General features: G+C 36.3%; 1 pseudogene; it reads right to left on the bottom strand.

Annotated features, from left to right (window-relative positions):
- Positions 1-14,968, bottom strand: part of LOC116420050 — a 49,464-nt pseudogene extending 34,496 nt beyond the window's left edge.
- Positions 14,969-15,953: the final 985 nt, after the last annotated feature.

Raw genomic sequence — 15,953 nt, 5'->3', positions numbered from 1 at the left:
AGTTTCCAGTAAGTTTGTAAATAGATTCTAGTTGGTGGATTCTGCTTGCCCATACTCCTGATCTTTCAAAGATCATGAAGTGATTGCCATTTCTGATCTCCTTCACCTAAAACTGGAATAAATGGAAAGAAACAAAGGACAGAAGGGTCCTCATTCATGGACCAGATGTTTGCTATGAATATGGAAGGCTCCCCTCCCCTTGCCATCACCCCCTCCCAGATGGCAGGAAGTCCAATGCATGTTAAATATGTTAAAGTATATATAAAATACAATATATGTATACATATATATACAGTTGTCTTGTTGCACAAGAAAAATCGGATTTAGAAATAAGGTAAAAATAACCTAGGAAGAAAAACAAAAATGCAAGCAAAGAACAACAGAAAGAGTGCAAATATTATGTTGTGGTTCACACTCATTTCCCAGTATCCTTTCATTGGGTATAGTTGGTTCTGTTCATCACAATCAATTGGAAGCTGATTTGGATCTTCTCACTTCTGAAGATAGCCACTTCCATCAGAATTGATCTTCATATAGTATTATTGTTAAAGTGTGTGATAATCTCATTCTGCTCATTTCATTTAGTATCAGTTCATGTAAGTCTCTCCAAGCCTCTCTGTATTCATCCTGCTCATCATTTCTTACAAAACAATAAAATTCCATAACATTCATATACCATAATTTACTTAGCCATTCTCCAATTAATGGGCACTGGGTGGCTGAAATATTCCAAACACACAGCATAGTCAAGCTCTTCCTTGAAGTCTTCAGCTAAATTAGCTGCAGCCATCTTCCTGAAGAGAGAGACAAAGGACAATAAGCTGCTGAAATGATTGGAAGAAAAAGCCCTCAGCACTTTCCTGATTGAACTGATTCAGTCCCAATGGCCTCTGAATACTTCCAGCTTTGTATCTTCTCTGAAAAAGAAGCAGCAGCATCCCAAAATATTTCCAATTGGGAAACTCACCTTTATTTCTGTGGATCTTGTTGATTTTTCCCAGGGTCTGCACTTCCCCATATGAACTCCCAAGAATCAGAGTGTGCGCTGTAATCATGCTATATCCCTTTTATATTCTTCAGAGCCCACAGTCTCCACCTCTCTAGAGTCATAAGTGGGGGTGGGAGGGAAGCTAACTCACTTAGTTCACACCTTGGTGCAGGTTGTGTCTTAAGTTCCAAGCTGAATTCCCCCCATGTGACTGAGTTAGCAAGGCAAAAGCTTCACAACTCAAGGCATTCACTTGAGCAAACACTAAAAATTCTTTCTATTGAAATGACAAGCAGGTAGAATTCAGAAAAACCTGGAAAGGCTTATGTGAACTGATAGTGAAGTGGCAGAACCAAGAGAACACTGCACATAGTAACAGTAACACTGCTTTGATCAATTGTGATTGACTTCGTTCTTAGCAACACAGTGATCCAAGGCTTTTATGACCATGTCTAGAGGAAGAACGGATGGATTCTGGATGTAGATGGAAGCACACTATTTCACTTTTCCCCTTGGTTTTGTTCTTTGGTTCTGTTTCTTCTTTCAGAACATGACTAATGTGGAAATATGTTTTAAATGTAGAAATATGTTTTATATAATTGCACATGTATAATGTATATCAGATTGCTTGCCATCTTGGGAAAGAAGGAAGGGAGAAAATAGATTTAGAATGGAAAATAGAGACTGGATGAGGATGGAAGTATACTATCTTCAACATTTGTTTTGCTTTTTCTTGATGATGGTTTTTACCCTTTTCTTGTGATATTTCTTTTACAACATGACTAAAGTGTAAATTTATTTCACATAATTGAATGTGTTTAACCTATATAAGATTTCTTAAAGTCTTGAATATGAGGGAGGTGAAGAAGAAAAAATTGAACTCAAAAATCTTATAGAAAGTGAATGATGAAAAACTCTCTTTACATATAATCGAACAAAGAGTTTACATGAAATGAAAAAACATTTTAAAAAATTATGGTGGGGCACACACATACAAGAATTCCATATGACTGGTCTCTTCATAAAACCATCTGTATATTTGATGATAACCCAAGTTGGAAATAAAAGAGAATTTCATTTCCTTTTGTATGGCTATAAATGTTTCCCTTCTCAGGAGGAAAAGAGGAAGGAACAAAAATATACCTACAATATGTTATTGAAAAAGAAAAAAGAAAAAAAAATTATTGTTTTGTTTACCAAAAACAAAAACAGCAATAAACAATCTGAGCTATTCAACCTAGAATTATAGTCCTTTCCATATCCTAAACAATAAAGTAAATGAATATTTAGCCTAATCATCTGCCTATTACTAGATACATATTTCTGCATAAAATAAGCTGCTTGCAGAACCAAAAGAAAAGAATTATGCGATTACAAACTGTGGTGGCTCTTTTCAACAATGAAGTGACTCAAGTCAATTTCAATAAACATGTGATGGAAAGTGCCATCTACATCCAGAAACAGAATTTTGAAAACTGAATATGGATGAAAGCAGAGTATTTTTAACTTTTCTTGTTATTTGCTTTTTTTTTTTGTTTTGTTTTTTTCCCATTTTTAATCTGATTCTTCTTTTGCAGCATGATGAAAAGGGAGATATGTTTAGAAGAATTGCACATATCTAACCTTTATTGGATTGGGAGTTATCTTAGGGAAGCTGGAGAAGAGAAAGAAGAAAAATTTGGAACACAAGGTTTTGCAAAGGTGAACACTGAAAACTATCTTTGTATGTATTTGGAAAAGTAAAATACTATTGAAAAAGGAAAAAGAATATGAACAGAAAAATTACATCCTTAAATGTTTTTAAATGATGTGAGAATAATTGGGTATCCAGAAAACAATTTATAGGATTAAACTGTAATTCTATTAATTATTTTTATACTTTATTTTTCTTTCCCAGTTGAATATAAAATTTTTAACATTTGTTTATAAAACTTTGTGTTCCAGATTTGCTCTCTTCCTCCCTTCTCACATCACAGCTAATTGAGAAGGCAAGCAATTTTATATGGTTAAACATGTGTAGTCATGCAAAACATTTCTATAATAGACAAGTAAAAGAAAAAATCAAAAAATCAAGAAAAATAAAGTATAAACAATATGCTTCAATCTCTATTCAGATACCATCAGTTCTTTCTGTGATGATGAATAACATTTTTCATTAAAATCTTTCAGAAGTATTTTAGATCATTGTACTGCTGAGTTAGCTAAGCTGTTCACAGTTGATCACCTTAGAATATTGCCCTGAATTTGTACACAGCACATTTCACTTTGCATCAATTCATGGAAGCCTTTCCAGGTTTTTCTGAGATAATCCTGCTCATCATTTCTTGAGGCAATTGATTGGCATACCCTCAATTTCAAAATCTTTGGTCCCAGAAAGAAACTGCTATAAATATTCTCATTCTCTCTCTCTCTCTTTCTCTCTCTTCTCTCTCTCTCTCTCTCTCTCTCTCACACACACACACACACACACACACACTGTATATGTCTTTTTCCATTTTAAAAAATATAGACCTAGTGGTGGTATTGCTAATATCCATGATTTTATAGCCCTTTGGTCATAGTTCCAAATTGCTCTTAAATTGATCCAAATTGGATCAATTCCCAACACCATCAAAAATACAGTAATATCTCATTTTCTCTATTTCCCCTTCAGTATTTATGGTCCTTTTTTCTGTGTGGGGATTCTTTTCTGTCCAATTAAACAATCAAATAAGTATGAGGTAATACCTTATAATTATTTAAATTTGTATTTTTCTAACCAATAGTGAACTAAAGCATTTTTTCATATGTCTATTGGTAACTTTGAGTACTTCATCTGAAAATTGTCCATGTCTTTTGTTGTATCCTGCTTTCTAGAGCCCCCACGCTGGAGTGATTAAAATATTGAGTCCTGCTTTGTAGAGCCCCCAAGTTGGGGTGACAAAATATACTGTTGCTTTCTAGAGTCCCCATGCCAGGGTGATTAAGATATACCTTCCTTATGGAGAAGTGATGAGGGGGGACTCCTGAAGATGGTGGGAAATTGGAGTCTGTTTTATTTCAAGGACTTTCCCTTTTATACAATGTAATAAAAACAACACTGAGCACGTGGGAACACATATTTATGTGTTTATGTGTTATGTAGTTTGCCACCTGGTATCACTCTGCTTCAATCACAACACAGGTTGTCACCACCCCCTAACTTCTCAGAAATACAGAGAGCCCTTGGGGAAATGGGGAGCTGAACCAGACATTGTTAGCAGGTTCCCTCTGGGTTGAAGGGTGTTATAACTTACCCAGAGTTTCCCCACTGACTGTGACCCTCTACAATCTTTTGATTTTTTAAATTGGGGAATGGCCCTTATTTTTATAAATTTGACTTGGTATATGTTTGGTATATGTTTGAAAAATGAAGTCCCTTTTAGAGAAACTTGCTTCAAATTTTTTTTCACATCTATTTTTGCTAACTGTATTTACCTTCATTCTATTCTTTTCTTTCTCTCTTTTTAACCAATCCATCCTCAAAAGTGTTTTTGCTTCTACCTACCCTGCTACTGATTCAGTGTCTCCAAGGCCTGCTGCTGTTTTGCTGGGGCTGGGCTCCCTAGGCTGAACTGTGTTCTACTTGCATCCCTGCTGATCGTCTAATTGTCTTAGGTGAGAAAATTGTTTCTTTTCATCTTTTTGTAAGTTTTGCCTACAAATTTGTTTAGAGAAATTATGTAAAATTATTTGGAGGGATCTGGTTGAAAGTTCAGATGAATCCCTCCTTTTATTTTCCCATCTTGCCAGTGCTTCCCTCCATTATTAAATTAAAATTAGCAAAGAATTTTTCTTAGAAAAGAGTTACTTAATGGAATATTTTTGTTACATCAATGGAAAAGTCAATTTTCTTGAAGGGCAAAAATACATGTAAACCCAATATAGGAATACAAATGTGTACAATTATTATCTTGCTGCACAAGAAAGCTCAGATCAAAAAGAAAAAAAAATGAAGAAAATAAAGCCTTGCATTCCATGAAATCAAAGGTTCTTTGATTGGAGCATGTAAACTTTTTTCTGTAATATTGATAAATGCTTTATTGTTCAGTCATGGGGAACTCTATGCCAAGAAAATATCAAATAGCATATCTTTTTTCACAAAGATATTGGAGTTGTTCATTTCCTTCTCCATCTTATTTTGTAGAAGAGGAACTGATGCAAAGTATGGCTAAAGTCACACGGGTAGTAAAATGAGGTCAGCCTCCACATGTGCAAAAAAGTTTCTGACAACCTTTTTTGTAGGCTGCTTCACCTCTGTTTAGCCTCATGCTCTCCTTTATAATTAAGATCTAGAGTTGCATTGCCATTTGGGCTGTGGTTAACAAGGCTAAAGATTCTTACTTTATAAAGGTCACTAACACTTCTTAAAACATTGTTCCTAGTACTACACTAGCTACTGAAGCTACAATGATGGGAACTTTTCTTAATGACTACGTTACAGACAGGAAATTTACTCCTCATTGGAGTGCACTATCTTACTATGAGTATGTATGAGAAATACTGAGAGAAAGTGTGGAGGCAGGATAGGAGAAATTTTACCAATGCAGCCCACAACCTTCTTGTTAAAAGTGATTAAGCAACAGAAGCAAATGATATAGCCTGCAAAGAACTTGAGCTTAGTTATCATAAGAGTGCAGGATATGATTCCCAATCTGTTACTGTTTCCTTCTGCTTCCTTAATCTCTGCAATTTAGTTACCATCTTTTAGAGAGAACATCTTTATCCATGCTTCCCCCCTCCCTTTTATTCTTACTTCTATTTACTTACTTCTTATTTACTTCTACCATTCAGTAATTAAAAGTGAGGTTGGAATTGAAAAATGTACTGGTTTTCCTTCCCCAAAGAGTCAGTCTGGGAGAGAAATGCCCTCACAGTTCCTAATTACCAATTTCTAATTTCTCCCAGTACCAGAGCACTCATGTTTTACAAAAGGTGTCCCCACACAGGTCACTGAGTACTATTTCACTCCCATTCACGTTTTCATGTATTTTATATTGGTGACTTAGAGACCCTGACCTTCCAGTCCATAAGTATCCTCAATTATTCTTTGTGTGTTTATATCTTAAGAATTTATTTATTAAACCTTTTTTTTTTGTTACAAAACATATGCATGAATAATTTTCAAACATTGACTTTGCAAAGCCTTCTGTTCCAAATTATCTCCTCCTTCTCCCTACCCTCTCCCTAGATGGAAGGTAGTCCTATACATGTTAAATATGTTAAAATGTATGTTATATCCAATATATGTATACGCATTTATACAATTTATACAATTGTCTTGCTGCTCAAGAAAAAAATTGCATCAAGAAGAAAGAAAAAAACTAAGAAAACAAATACAAGTACGCAACAGAAAGAGTGAGAATGCTATGTTGCAGTCCACACTCAGTTCCCATGGTCCTCTCTCTGGGTATATAGAGTTCTCTTCATCACTGAATAATTGGAACTGGTTTGAACCACCTATTATTGAAGAAAGCCACATGCATAAGAATTGCTCATTGTATAGTCTTCTTGTTGCCATGTATAATGATTTCCTGGTTCTGCTCATTTCACTTAGCATCAATTCATGGAAGTCTTTCCAGGCCTCCCTAAAGTCATCCTGCTGGTCATTTCTTACATAACATTCATATACCATAATTTATTCAGCCATTCTCCAATTGACGGGCATCCACTTAGTTTCCAGTTTCTTGCTACTCATTATGAGATGAGTTTATTTTTGCTAAGAAGTTATCACCATGGAGATATTTAAGGTCTAACAAGTATTCTCTCTCACATAGGGTATCATGTAGGTTGCCCTGTTCAAATGTTAGAGATTTTCTTCAACTATGATAACTGGATTTTTCTTTAAAAAGCACCAGTTCAACTTCTTTGTAATTTTTCTTTGCTCCCAAGTTTCCTTCCAGTGTCTAAAGAACCTCCTCCTGCTAGCCCCCTTGCCACAAAACTTTGTGTATTATAGAGGATGGAGAGATTAGAACCAGTTGAAGGATCAGATAAGTCTCCATAAAGGATCTGACTATCTAACCCTGACATATGGGAAAGAATTTGGCAGGGTATTGATCTTTCTGACTTTGAGAAAATAAAAAGTACAAATAAATCAAGAAAGAAGCAAGGTCAGGTAATAGTATGCTGAATGTGAGGATGTAGCTAATTAGATTTTGGTTTATTAAATGTAGAGAATACATATGAGACAAAGAATGGAAGCCAGTTGGCTTGTGAATAGCTACATAGGAGGGAAATTCTAAGTGTCTTTGCCAACAAATCTCCTTAGTCAGGTTTCCTCTAAAGAGTGTGGTTAGGGATTACAATTTCTATTGACAGTTTATGGTTTACATCATTTACAAGCCTCAATCATATGAAGGGAGAGACAATAGGAGGGCAGTCTGAATCTTGAACAACAAAAAAAAAATGTTAAGATAACTAGAGAAAAGCCTGTAATACGTTGGACAGCTCTTTTCTGGATCATATATGTAAGGACCTAGACTAGAATTGTCTAGAAAGAGAATCAGTGGATTATGGTCTGACAGAACCCTCAGGCCAATAAGATAATAATTCCCCTGCCATAATAAAAACAATTCATCTTTAATAGGTTTCTCCTTGTAGCTCCTTTAATTTTTCCCAACACTTTTATAGTCATAGAAGGAAAAATTACTGCAGATCTCCGAGGAGAGAAAAGTAGAAATTTGGGAGCAGGAAAAGACACCTAAGTAAGCATTTCTGTTAATTTTTGCGACATTTTGAGACCCCTAAAAAAAACAGATGAATGCAGATGGAATTTTATACGTAAAGCCTATTAGGATTGCTTGGGATCACTGAACCACTGAGAAGAATCAGATCTGTCATAGTTGATCATCGCACATTATTGCTGTGGTTGTGCACAATGTATTTCTGGTTCTGCTTCTTTTGCTCAACATCAATTCAAAATTTGGTTCTGGCTGACAAGATTACCAGTCATCAATGAATTGATAAAGTCTCCAGAATCAGGCATATTGTCAGAACAATAGTATTCTTAGGTTGGGGGTAGAGGGGAGGAAGAGGACAAAGGCATAGTTTTTTGTTTTTTTTTTTAATCATATTGCTAGAATAGAATCTTCTCCCCTTTAAAATCAGGGGGCCACAAAATTCTATTACATCATATTTCTCCCCCAAAGCAGTTTGTAGCCCAAAGTCATTTGGGGCTAAAGGACAGAGATCTCATTTTCTGGAGTTGTTTCATGCTGATAAGGGGCGTAGTAAAAAACTCTTTTCAGTGGGGTCCACACCGATGAAGGGAGGCAAGATGGCAGCAGCAGCAATTGGGGGTGCTGGGTGTCAAAATCAGTTAGCAAATGGTATTTAGGGTAAACAAATAGTTGCACTCCGCATTGCCCTGTTGGGTTAAAAGGCCTGTATTCTCCCCAACTGTAATCCTTTGATGCTATCTCATTGCTTTTCTATTGGTTGATCATGAAATGTCTTTGAGGCATGTGATTACTTTTAGGCTGACTGATCACATCAGAGTCCTGAACTTCTAAAGACTCTCTGGGTGTAACCTCAGCTGCTATCATGCCCCACCTGTCTTTTGATTGATACCTTGGAGCTGGGCCCTGCCTCTCATTTCTCTGGGTCCACTCTGAAAATGAACATGTAGGGTATAATATTTACCTGAGTGCTCTCTCACTTGTTTGCAAAGTTCTTTAAAGAGCTGATAATATATATTAAAATCTACAAATTTTATTTGAGCTGTGGCAATTCTTTGTACCACATCTACTAAATAAGCTGAATCAAAAATTATTTTTACATACCCTCATACAAGGCTTGGAACTGTAGCCAATAAATTTTTACACTCTGGGATGGTTTCACAACACACATCAATTTGTGCATTGATATGAGAGATATATTTTACCAGGTCTTGTCCCAGATAATTTTATTACTTTCTCAATGGCTTTATTGAAATTCTAACCACAAGCACTAGGTAAAATTTTAAATTTTATCTGATTGTGCTGGAAGGTTCATCCACTTTATACTGTCTCCTTGATGAAGGATTGCTATGGGTGCTTTTTATAGAACAAAATTTGATATTTCCAATATTTGTTTATTTTTTCAGACATATTAGATAAAGCCAATTCAATCTCTTTTAGAGCCTCTAGAGCTTCTTTAAGCTGGTATTGTAAGCCTAAAGCATTGTTTCCTCTTAAAGGTAATACCACCTTAGCTCTTGGAGATATTTTTCTCACAGGGGCAAGGTCATCAGCCACATGCCTTTGACTCAAAATAGAGCTGTTCTTTACATTATGTGGCAAAGCTATCCATTCAATTCCTTTATAAAGCTCAGCTGGATTAATGCTGGGCACTGAAAAGATAAATTCCTTCATATCCTCCTTATCTAGAGGGATATAATTCTTAATTCTAAAAAACCATTCCTTAAGCAATTGAGGAGATGGAAGCCCAAGCTGAAGAGCTTCTACTATCCATTTACTTTTCTTGGATCAATAAACATTCTCCATTTTCCAAATTTCCTTTTTGAAATTCCAAGGATTTAGAGAAGCTTGTAAATGTGCTTGGTTAAGTGTTTTCTGTCCTATGTCTAGTGAAATCTGAATTTTTTCATTTTTTAAGAAGTCTCTTCCCCACTGGTCAATGGGGACACTTTCAACTGTAAAATAAATAAATTTTTCTGTCTTATATTTAAATTCCCATTTCCAAGAGGTAGCACTATTTTTAGCTATTATAGATCATTTTATGCCAGACATATAGGTATCTGCTATGGTCTTTAACTAATTACTAGACCAGCTGGCATCTAATAGTTGCACTATCTACATCTGTGTCTATCAAACTTTTCAATGTTCTGCCATTCATACAGATAATGAGCAAAGGACGCTCATCCATGAAAGCTTCAGTCCATAATATCCCTAAATTCTTTTGACTAAAATCAAAGTTTGGATTACTGATACTAAATTGTATTTCAGGAGTGTGAATCAATAAATCTGATGTTACTTCTCCTCCTGGATCACAGATCAAATACTGTCTATCTATACTAGTGATTGAGACAGCAGTTTCCCACATCATTCTATAAATAAACACTGTTTTATAAATACTCGCTGGTGGTTGGGCAATCAAGTCAACCTGTGGAAGTGAAAAATCCATGAGGTGAACAAAGGGAAGTTCCAACTCTGCAAAGACTAAACTTGCAGTTCTATAGGTATAAAACTCCACTCTTTCTAACTGCAAGGTCTTACCCTTGTAAGGTTCCTTAGAAATTAACTGAAGCTGTATTTTTTAAATTTTTCTGGATACTATAATAATTACTGTTCTTAGTACGCCGCAAGTCTTGTTTGTCTCCGGCCATAAAGCCTACTCCTGCTTTTTGAAATAAAGACATAGGAGTTTTGAATGGATTAATGGGCAGTGTTGATTTTATTGCCCTTCCTGTTCCTCCTCTTCATCCTCCCTTGGCCCACGAAGGTGGGGCTGAGGGAAGAGGGTTAGGAATTGGAAAATTCCCCAAAGGCCAATTAAAAATCCAAACTGAGTTTTGCACCTAAAAAGAACTAAACCTCTTTTCAATGGTATGCTGTAGAAGTTTTACCTTTCAGAATCTGGAGAGTTATTGCCAGGGTTTCAGCTGTTTGATCAGTGCAGTCATTTACTTAGTCATGAAGATTGTTTCCTGCTGAGTTATGGGACCCTGCTAAGAGGGAGTATTGAGGCCACCTCGACCTTTGATGAGCAATAAGTTTTCTGCCGTGTTGCAGAAATGCCCTTGTTGAGCAAGGAACATTGATATATGATCGTGGGAATGGGTATAAGCCAAGGGTCACAGCTAGCTGTTCATGAGCAGGGACACCCTGAAAGGTCCTCTCTCCTGTGAGTGAGTTGCTAAATTGCTGGATTGGTTCTCCTCCCACTGGCAGATACCATGTATATACAAGGCCCATGAGCTGCTTCCTGAGATGATTGCTGGCAGAAAGATTTCTAACATTGAGTTCATAGATGGCTTGTACCCACAGTGACCATTCTGATAAGATGCATTGTAGTTCATTTTAATGCCTTTTCTCATCCAGAGTGATAAGATGGCTTTATCTCCCATGAATTATGTGATGATAAAGAATGACTGACTTGGTCCTGAAGGCAATGATTCCCTTCTTAAGGTTTCTCTCCAGTGTTAATTCAGTGTAATAAAACCAACTTTCCAGTAAGAAACTTTCCACACTGGCTGCATTTATAAGGATTGTCTCAATTGTTGATTCTCTGATGTCCAGTAAGAGCTCCATTTTCTCTAAAACTCTTTCATCATCCATAAGATTTCTCTCTTGGGTCAATTCTCTGGTGTTGAACAAGACCATTCTTCTGGGTCAAAGTTTTTCCACATAGATTCCATTCATAAATGTCCTCTCTAGTGTGTTTTCTGAATGTTGGATAAAACCATCTCCCTGCCCTTTTAAGATAGGTTTTACTATTGTTCCCTTGTATCACTTTTCCCCAATTTGAGACAATGATCCAAGGAATTTGATCCTAAACTTTGTCAGAGGTACCTTAAGTGGTAAATAATTGTCCAAAGATATTTATCCTTCTGTGCAACAAGTATGTGCATATTCCCACCTCATCTGTTGCCTTTCTTCAGTGATTCTAAACTGTCATGATAAAGAGTACCCTGTTTTGGGGATTGTGTAGTGATTATATAAACTCTGTCTGCCTCTAAGTGCAGCCTAGTTTTTCAGAAACTAAACTTGGCATCAAATTATGTCCACAATTCCAGGAAGGTTGGGCATTCATATATAAAGGACCACAGGTATGCAAAGACCCTGAGTGGCTTCTCAATGCCCCAGAGTAGTTCGCTCATTGAGGGGGTTACCTTGTAATGACATCCTCTTAAACCTATAATCATCAAGTCAAGATGTTTACCTGGGCTTTCATTCTTGTGGCAGTGACGGCATGTTACTTAAAAACCATGCTCAGTAGACATGCAGAGAAGAAGCCACCATGAAATCATTATGGATCTGAACAACTTTTATGTAGAAATAGACCTTCAAGTGCCACTCATTGGAATGATAAGTGTTTTCTAATTTAAACTTATCCTCTACTTTTGGAGTTACTGAGTAGGAGAGTGACATTTGTTTCTATACATTAGGGAATACCACTTTGGTGACATAATGGAAGAAGGGTTTAAGAGTAGAGAGTCTGATTGAAATTAGGACCCAAATAAAGGTGAAAAAAACCTTAATTGTAATTCAATTGATGTGTGAATAAAGGAGCGATATTAAAGATACAGTGTTCATAGAAATGATCAAATTTAGCAGTTGATTACATATGAGAGATAGTGGTGCAGAATTTTAATTTTGGGTTACTAGAGATGAGGTGATACCTTGAATTGAAGTATGGATATTTGGAAGAGCCATATGATTTGGCTGGAAGTTAATAGGTTTTGTTTTGGATGTGGTAAGTTTGAGATAGCAATAAAATAACCTAATTTAAAATGTATGATAAGTACTTGAATGTGTGAAATAGCATATTAGAGTGTATTCTATAAATTTTCAGAATATTGCTTCATTTTTGTAATTTTTAATGAAATTACTTTTTCTATGTTTTGTGTTAGAATTCTTATAAGGTGCCAAGATAGTGGAATTGATAGAGACAATAATTATCTAATTTAGCATGGTTCAGTATGATTGATCTGATCCTACAAGGAGATGTTATGGGACAGAACTTGAAACAAGGTACTAAGTGGAATTGATGAGATAATGATTCTCTAATTGACATGTATTTAGTACTTACTATAATTGCACAAGATTCACACCTTTAAGAGAGTAGATATAAGGAGGAGCTCTCAAGCCCAGTCTCTGAGGCAGAGACAGATTCATTCCATTTTTCCATCTTTCTGCAGGCTGGAGGCTGAAGTATAAACCTTTGGCTCCGGAGACATTGGGAGGGAACTAGAGACAGAAGCTACTAGAGGCAAGATGTAGAAGGCCTCCAGAAAACTAGCCAAGCCCCAAGTGAAGGAGATAAGATTTTGACTGAGACAGTAAAGGATTTGGACTTTAATCCATGTCTGCATTTGAAGTGATTATTACATTGAGCTGAAACTAAGGCTACTCTCAGAAGCCCCCAAGAAATCTACTCCCAGAAAACATTACATTGCTCTTGAATTACTCAGTTTTTAATTATTTTTAGTGCAATGATTCCATTTTTTCACTTAATATTTTTTTTTACGATTGTGTATTAATAGTTTTGAACTTTCATCATTGTAGGATTTTGAGTTCCAAAATGTTTCCTCCCTCTCCATCTCCCTTACCCAAAGCACCAAGCACAGATGATGATAGATAAACATTTTCCACATCAGTCATGTTGTGAAAGAAGAATCAGAAGATGAGGCAACAGTCATGAAGGAAAAAAAAAAATCAAAATACTCTGCTTTGATCTCTCTTCAGACTGTAGTTCTATGTATGTGGACAATATTTTCCGTCTGGATTCTTTTCGAATTGTCTTGCATCATTGTATTGCTGAAATTAGTTAATTATATCATAGTTGATTCATAAAGTGTCTCTCCAGTGTGGATTCTATGATGTTCATTAAATGATATTCTCTGATTAATTCCCCATTTCAAAAAGCATTTCCCCAATGATTACATTCATAAAGTTTCTCTAAAGTGTGGGTATGCTCATGGTGAGTAAGACTGGATTTATGTCTAAAAGCCTTTCCACACTGGTTACATTCATAAGATTTCTCTCCAGTATGTATTTTCTGATGTACAACAAGATGTGTCTTCATTCTAAAAGCTTTTCTACACTGGTTACATTCATAAGGTTTCTCTCCAGTGTGGATTCTCTGATGTACAACAAGATGTGTCTTCATTCTGAAAGCCTTTCCACACTGGTTACATTCATAAGGTTTCTTTCCAGTGTGTATTATCTGATGTACAATAAGGTACCTCTTCCTTTGAAAAGCCTTTCCACACTGGTTACACTGATAAGGTTTCTCTCCTGTGTGGATTCTCTCATGTACAATAACCTCGCTCTTTCTTCTAAAAGCCTTTCTACACTGGTTACATTCATAAGGTTTCTCTCCAGTGTGCATTATCTGATGTCCAGTAAAACCTTCTTTGCTTCTAAAAGCCTTTCCACACTGGTTACATTCATATGGTTTTTCTCCAGTGTGGAGTCTCTGATGTACCATAAGATCACTCTTCCTTCTAAAAGTCTTTCCACACTGGTTACACTGATAAGGTTTCTCTCCAGTGTGGATTTTCTGATGTACAATAAAATTGTTCTTCCTTCTAAAAGCCTTTCCACACTGGTTGCATTCATAAGGTTTCTCTCCAGTGTGTATTATCTGATGTCCTGTAAAACCTTTCTTGCTTCTAAAAGCCTTTCCACACTGGTTACATTCATATGGTTTTTCTCCAGTGTGGAGTCTCTGATGTTCATTAAAAGCTCCCTTCCTTCTAAAAGCCTTTCCACACTGGTTACATTCATAAGGCTTCTCTCCAGTGTGCATTATCTGATGGCTTTTAAGAGCTCCCTCACATCTAAAAGCCTTTCCACACTGGTTACATTCATAAGGCTTCTCTCCAGTGTGGAGTCTCTGATGCACCATAAGATCACTCTTCCTTCTAAAAGTCTTTCCACACTGGTCACATTCATAAGGCTTCTCTCCAGTGTGGAGTCTCTGATGTATCATAAGATCACTCTTCCTTCTAAAAGTCTTTCCACATTGGTTACATTCATAAGGCTTCTCTCCAGTGTGGATTTTCTGATGTACAATAAGATTGGTCTTCCTTCTAAAAGCTTTTCCACAATGGTTACATTCATAAGGCTTCTCTCCAGTGTGGATTCTCTGATGTACAACAAGATGTGTCTTCCTTCTAAAAGCCTTTCCACACTGGTTACATTCATAAGGTTTCTCTCCAGTGTGCATTATCTGATGTCCAGTAAAACCTTCCTTGCTTCTAAAAGCCTTTCCACACTGGTTACATTCATATGGTTTCTCTCCAGTGTGGATTCTCTGATGTTGAGTAAAACTTCCCTTACTTCTAAAAGCCTTTCCACATTGATTACATTCATAGGGTTTCTCTCCAGTGTGAATTCTCTGATGTCTATTAAAATATTTCCATTGTTTAAAATCTTTGCCACATTGGTTGCATTCATAACATTTCCCAACAGTGTGGATTTTCTGATGTACAATAAAACCTTCCTTGTTTTTAAAAGCCTTTCTACACTGGTTACAATAATAAGTTTTCCCTCTACGCTGAATTCTCTCATGTGTTGCACAGCTTTCTCTCCAAGTAAAGTCACAGGATCCATCACCCATGAGCCATTGCTTGGGAGTTTCTACCACAGAATGGCTCAGTTCTGCAATAGTTTCCTTCACTTCAAGTCTGATCCGTCCTTCTAAAAAAAAAAAAAAAAAAAGAGCAAACAATAAAGCAAATATAGCCATGATGAAGGTGTACACACACACACACACACACACACACACCACACATTTATATTCCCTTCCCTCCATTACCAGAAAAGAAATTCAGTTATTTTTTCTTTTCCTAGGCAAAGAAAATGTCCCATTATTTCCCACTCGATACACAATTTCATTTCTAAGGAGTTTTGGCACAATTATAGTGGGACCTCACAATAAACCTGTGACAACAAGAGAGTCCCTTCATTCTTCTTACATGACAATTCAGGTCAACAGCTCAGAATGGATCAGTGACTTGGCCCAAAACCCAGCAGCTGAGATTATAATTTGCACACTGAGAATGGGCCTGCTGTGCCTACAGTATGTGACAAATTATCTCCACTCTCAATTTTTCCCTTTCCTTTTCATTATTTGCATTTTCACTTGTTTTCATAGACATGACATTTGGTGCATATATAGGAATTAATCAAATTATGTCATGATCTGTCCTGCCTGTAACCTTAACAAATTTCCATGTTGATCCTTTTCAATGACATTTTTTCCTATTACATTGACT

This window comes from Sarcophilus harrisii, chromosome 6, assembly GCF_902635505.1.
Source record: "Sarcophilus harrisii chromosome 6, mSarHar1.11, whole genome shotgun sequence".
Classification (NCBI taxonomy): domain Eukaryota; kingdom Metazoa; phylum Chordata; class Mammalia; order Dasyuromorphia; family Dasyuridae; genus Sarcophilus; species Sarcophilus harrisii.
This window is presented reverse-complemented; position numbering and strand designations above follow the sequence as displayed.